Source organism: Symphodus melops (assembly GCF_947650265.1).
Source record: "Symphodus melops genome assembly, chromosome: 10".
Taxonomy (NCBI): domain Eukaryota; kingdom Metazoa; phylum Chordata; class Actinopteri; order Labriformes; family Labridae; genus Symphodus; species Symphodus melops.
The window spans coordinates 9,483,744-9,490,618 of record NC_136700.1 but is presented as its reverse complement, the minus strand read 5'-3'; positions in this window follow the sequence as shown (position 1 = coordinate 9,490,618).

Here is a 6,875-nt window from a genome sequence, read left to right as displayed (position 1 = left end):
CTTTTATTGTGAGTAATTAGTCATTTGTCTTTACAGAACTGTAGAGCTATATTAGGCCAAATACTACAGCAGTGAGTGGGGCTTGAGCTGTACAGAGAGAGACAAAGCCCAACCAAAGATCCCACTGTGACACCAGAGCCCACAGGAAGAAAGGAGAAAATCTGTTGTAACAGCTGTGGTGTAAGCTAAACTTCATCTTTGTGACAGGACTCTGCGGACAGCTTGGAGGATGAAGTTAGGAGTCACATGAGTGAGGGGCCAAAAACTGATTCAAATTAATCCTGTCAGAGCATCAGCTTCCAGCCTGTGAAGGTGGGGAGGGAAGAAGGAGAGAGGGTAGTTGGGAATCATCTTCTCAGTCCAAAAACACATTATTACAAGCTTTGGTATAAATCTGTACTTTGGGATCATAAATCAGAACCAGCTTCTGCATGTGTGCTTCTGTCATACCCTTAATCCATCCCTATCATTAATGCGTTTCCTCAATGCCCTCCTCTCTGCTTGCCCCCTAACTCTTCCTTATATCATCTATCTCTGTCCTCCATGTTTAGCTCATAAAGCAGTCTGTTCACTGAGGCTATCACCGAGCTATTGGCAACGCAGCAAATGGCACCTAAATCCCCAGTGCTGTAATTAATTCCCTGTGATTTAAGAAGAGTGAGAGGGGCCTATTGCTTAGACAGGCAGTTTGGCATAAAGGACCAACTGTATGTACAAAGCAGCTCTCCCCCTCTCTCAGTATCTTGTTTCTGAAGTTTTAACTTGACTGTTTCACTAAGATCTTTATTGGTACAATTATGTGCTACATTAGTTTCAAATTAAAAGTTCCAATGGCACTTCTTAAATTGCCACTTTGTGGTTAGTTGGACACAAATCTTTATGAAGTTTTGGGTAAACTTGCAGATTCAGGAGATGTGGAAGTCTATTTTGGTAGCAAACGTGTTCTGGTTTTGTTTGTAGTAAAGGTGGTACCATCCATGTTTCAGCAAGACAAGGTAAAAAAAAAAGTTGAGCAAAAAAGGAAAGACACCATCGTAATTTAGTGCTAGATTGCAGCTATGGTTATAGTAGCATTTACTGTAGCTTGAATCAATATATCTGCATGCAAATGCTGTCCCTCGTCATCGAGTCCATTGACTACCAACATTGCATCTCTTTAGCCTTTATCTTCCTTCATTGAGAACTTTATAGTAAACTGATGTCGCATTGGAAGCCTAAAAAGTTTGGACTTCACTGCTAGAGGCAGAAGAAGTCATTGCTCGGCAATAGCGTATGGATTCTGAGATTTGTTGGACCAATGAAGTAACCAACACCTAAAGTATAACAGTACATGTAAAAACATTTTTTTTTAAAAAGCACTGATTTAGCAAATATTTTTTAGTGATCTTTGGAGGAGTTAGAAGAGTTAGGTTAGCTCTTTCCCTGTAGCAAGTTTATAAGCTTAGCCAACCCGCTGCTAACTGTAGTCGTTGCAACTGCTTGCTATCTTTCTTCTCTACTTTGAGCCAAAATCTTTTCTTTGTAGAGTATAGTGCAGTAAATGATATAACCATAGGGAATTAGACAGGTTGATGGTAGCCTAAAGTAAGGAAGTGTTCTGTTCTGCCATAAAAATAGTGAATATACACGCTGTAAGGGGCAGATGTAACTGAACATGTTGGAAAGCTTCTCCACACGGATCCAATGATGAAGCCTTCTCATCCTACTCTTGGCAAAAAATCAAATGAGCAACTTTCCCGGAGGGTTTAAAGATACTTTTAAAGAACATTTCTTCACTGTAGCCTTCTTTTATTATACAACACATGGTTCCCTGAGTGTTGATATTATGTCATTCTCACAGTGAACTATTTGGAAACAGGAAATGCTTGGGCCTGTTATATAAAAGATAGCAATCACTTTACAGAAGATTTACTTTGCCTCTGTCTACTGTATTTACATGCATCTCTTTTTTCCCATTCCCTGGAAGGAAGGTTTCAAGCAGACCGCCCACCCCCACCCCACTGAATCACTGTTGTGTATATGTTGATGCATTATGTTTTAACACCTGCAAGGAGTCAAAGTTAGGTAAAGGGAAATAGTGACTTGCTGTTTTATTTAGAGCCAGTCAGTTTAATTTCTCTGCTATTTCCTGCTCCAGTGCCCAACCCGCCGCTGTCGTCCTTCGATGTGACCTTCAGCTTGAGAGTATTCGTGAAGGCAGCCAGACCTGACGCTGGCAGTTTCTCATGGTCTCGTGTGTGAATAATTCTCAATTGCAGGGTGACTCAGACAGACACTTTATCAACAACAACCGCTCAAGAGGCTTGTTTTTTTTTTTGTTTTTTTTTTCCTTGGAGCGATTGTTGGATTGAGAAAGCACCAGAACCTCTTGTCAAATCAATTATGTTTAGACTAATCGGTGTCTGCTAGCCAATTATTAATTATCCAATAACAACAGGCTAATGGCCAAAACTTGAGATGCAGTGTGTGAAGTTGCACTAACTTCTTCTTGTAATCCTTCCTGGCACCATATTAGGCTCGGAAAATGGTGCTCGCCAGACCATTCAGCTATCTAATACGAAGTTAAAAAGTGAAATAAGTGTCTAAGAATGTAGGGAGGGAGTCAAACCAAGAAGTATAGGGAAAAAAGAATCAAAGAAATTATCTCTTGTAATTTAAGAAAACAAGATACAAACATACAACCTGCTGTAAAGTCATTATTCAAGCAAATTTAAGGGAAATATCAGCTGTTACTTCAGTTGATGAACTACAATTTCTGTGTGAACTGCTTTTCCCACTATTCAAAAATGAAATCAGGTTAAGAGGTGTATCAGTGTTTCCTGTGGTACAAACTGCTAGAAGCTAAGAGCTGTTTTTGTTAAGTTGAATGAAAAAATGTTCACTATATAGGTCCAATGAAAACCAACCAGCGTGTGTGGCCATGTACCTCATTGTAATACGTTTATTTGACAAACATGATTTCCAACCATATTGTCCGCTTATTAAAGTTCGAAAAGTTACGGTCGTTCAAGCCTCATTACCAGCAATAATGACGCTTGAACGACCGTAACACTGCTACAAAACATGAAGGTGTACTGAAGATGCATTCCTAAATCAAACCTAACGCTCTGCATGACAATGAGGGCATGGCTGTTTAAAGGGTAGGGACTCTTTAAAGAGTCGGGCCACTGCCTTCACCTGCTCCATGGTCTTCAATGCACCCGTCCCCCATGCCCATCCCTGCAGGTGTTAGGCTTACATGGGGGCAGCTTGATATATGTAACTCACCTCCAGGGATCGCTGTGCATAATTAATCTGCTGCATTGTGTTTTTTGTTTCCTGCTTTTTTAAATATTGTAATTATGTTGAACAACACATTACTGCTTGTGAGGTACAAGAGTGAACAACCAAATCAGCATGATTAGAAGGGTAGTCCTCCTGAAATTCCCTCAAAATCACGAGTGCATATTTTAAAACGGCTAAACAGTATATTGAAACAATGCTCTAAATGTATATGGACTGTCCATTTTGTCATTTTGTCAAAAAATACAAACACATACTGTATCAGTGGTAGTTTGAGATCACTGAATGTTGAAACGCTTACAGTGACAATGCTAATGTAAGATTGTTTGCAGTGTATATCATCTTATTCAAGGAGCTTAGTCCATACCAACATTTTAATTCAAATTTAGACCTGATAATGGCACTGAGCAAACTATTAAGAGAACATTAAATGTAATTAAACTTAAGGGGTGTACAGTACACATTTGGGGATTCCATTTCATGAAAATCCATTCAATTGTTGTTGATCTATTTTAGTCCGAACGGGAAGAGACTGCTGGTAATTCAAAGATAATCCTCTGTGAAGGGATGATGGGGCGTGGTTTTGTCTCGTTTGTTTTAGAAGTGTGTTTCTAAATGAAGTTTTCTCACTTCTGTCGCAGAACCTGAAAGTTCCTGTTTCACATTACAAGTTTATAGGCATTGAAAGTTCCAAATCAAATTAATGTTTTTGATGCAACACATGTGAACCTGGCTCTTTATGTTAGTTAGTTAGTTAGCTAGTTAGTTAGTTAGTTAGTTAGCTAGTTAGTTAGTTAGTTAGTTAGTTAGTTAGTTAGTTAGTTAGCTAGTTAGTTAGTTAGTTAGCTAGTTAGTTAGTTAGTTAGTTAGTTAGGTAGTTAGTTAGTTAGTTAGTTAGTTAGTTAGTTAGTTAGTTAGTTAGTTAGTTAGTTAGTTAGTTAGTTAGTTAGTTAGTTAGTTAGTTAGTTAGTTTGTTTGTTTGTTTGTTTGTTTGTTTGTTTGTTTATTAGTTGTCCCCTTTAGGAAATTCTTTTACACAGTTCCATAGATGCTCATGGTACACATTCAGAAATGTTGTTTAGACAGAGACACATTAGACCTTGTGTTTGGGGTACATCTAGTTGTATAAATTCATCTGTGAGGTGTTGCTTTGTTGATTATTTGGATGGCTGAGGAGATTAGCCTTCTGCTGAAGTGGGCTTTATTGCATTTTATGGTATGGTACCTCCTCCCAGAGGGTAGAAGTGAGAAGTAGCGATTGAGTGGTAACGTCCAGGGATATTGCATGTGCAATACGTTGTTTGATTCCTGTAGATTTGGTGTGTCCAGACCGATTACTTTGGTGGCAGTATAGGTTATCTGGGTGTGTTTTTTTTTACAGTGAGCATATTGAAAAAGCAAGTGGAACAGTATAGTAAATTATCCTTCTTCTCTTTATCTCAAATTGAATGCCTTAGAGCTCCCATGGCGGACTGCCGCCCTCTTGTCTGTTTCTTTGCCTCCAATAATAAGAAAGGATGGATTGTCTCATTCTTGGCACTCCTCTCTCTCCCAGATGTAACACACTGTTGCTTCCTGTCTATTCATATCAGTTTTCCCTCTGTTTTTAGCCTTATACTCACACTCTCTTCCCATTCCCTCTCTTTCTTTCTCTGCTCCTCCTTTATTCATTTATTCTTTAGTCCCTCTCTGTCAGTAAAGCTTCCTGTTACATCTCTCTCTCCTCTATGTGCTCTCCCTTCATCTCCCTTTAAAGTCTTCCTCCCTCCTGTGCTGTTTCCACCTTTCTCTTTCTCCTGTCATGGTGAATAATATTGATAAAAAGAACCCCAACCTCAACTTGTAATGATTTCCTTTCACTTCTCAAGCTTTGACTCAAGACTTGTTTGAATTGGAACGTAGCATTGTGGCTTCTAGTGAGCGTGTAATTTAATAATGAAACCATTTTTATGTGTGCAGCCGACTCTCATTTGTTACTTATGTTACAAAGCGCCTTAAAAAAAGTGAAGCACATACGAGTTAGCTTTGGAAGGTGAGTAATCTGCTCATGCATTTCATGAAATAGGATTAATCAGAAAACCCTGTAGGCAAGCGTGCATGCATAAAGAAAGACACTGACGGACAACAAAAGCAAGTGTGCAAACTTGTTGCATCAAGCCATTTCAACATCACCTTCTCAAATTCCCTCCCTTTTTTTGTTTTTCTGTACACCATGGTTGCCAAATTAGCTGCAACACTCCTTGGCATGTTCAGACATGCAAGTTCACACGCCATAGTAGATCCTGAAAACCGTTTACGGTTCATGTTTTATGCTTTATCTAAAATACATTGCAAATCTTCCACCACTACAAATCGCTCTTTACATTCACCACCTCGTTCACTTTCCACTCTGATTGTTCGACTGGCTTGGCTGCCTAATGGGAAAAGTTTAAGAAAGTCATTTTCTTTTTTTTCCCATCTTTCCTTCCATTTTTAAACACTGCCTTTCCTAATCTATTCCATAAAGGATGTAGTGAATCAGAGCCATTCTGAGTATGGTTCAGTGACAGGACACCAATGTTAATTCTCTGAAGCATCATCCATTCAGACGGTGCATTTTCTCGTTTATCCTTTCACCATTTCAAGAAGGTACTAATACGAATACGCTAATACGAACACAGACAATTACAGCCTCTTTCCATTAAGAATCACCGCAGGCAAATACAGCAAAATGTAGGATAACAATATAAGTCATGTAGAAAGTATTTGATTAAGATCGTATTTACATCAGTAAGGATGAGGGCAAAGGGATATAATGATTTGTAACTCTTCTGGAAGCATGTTAATGTACATCCTGTAAGTCCCAGTGAGTCAGCATTAGCCTCCCTATATGGCCACATAAAGAGCTTCACTCTAATGTGCACCATTACCCCCCGTTCTTTCAACCCCATTGTGCTCTAAGCATCTCAACAGTTCTGCATCCTTGTTTCCAGCTGCTGTGCTGAAAATAATTGGGTAACAGAGAACCTCGTCCATTATAAAACCTCTCCACTCATCCATCCCTCCACATTCCTCACATTAGAGGCTTCAAACCCTCCTCTTTCAATTTGTTTTCACGCCATTTAACCCCACTCCTCTCGTAAATCAGGCTAAGTGTATTCTTTCAGGCTGTTTTGAACAGCTTTGTCTTGGAAAATTATGTTTGGGAATGTGCTTGTTTTGTCAAAGGTGGAACGTGTTGTCACCAGGGGTAAGCAGATTAAACAAATTGAATTTGAAAATTGGATGGGTTGAAAAACCTGAATAATGTGGAACCTAATTTTGTGGGATTCTGATGGAGAAATGATAACGACACATAGAATCTTGTCGACCTCCCCTCAAATTGTGTTGGTTGGTCCATCACAAAAAATAAGAATGCCACGAGGTATGTTGGAAAATTATATGTCTACTATAGTATTTAATATGTGCCTTTTTATCTCTCCAACACTAAAGTCATTGTTTGCTTACGAACCCAATATTTGTATTCTTAAAAAATATGTGATCCACTCCTCCCTCTATTGCAGAAATGTTGCTGTTGGGTCATAGGTGTATTTAGGAATATCCATGATAAACAT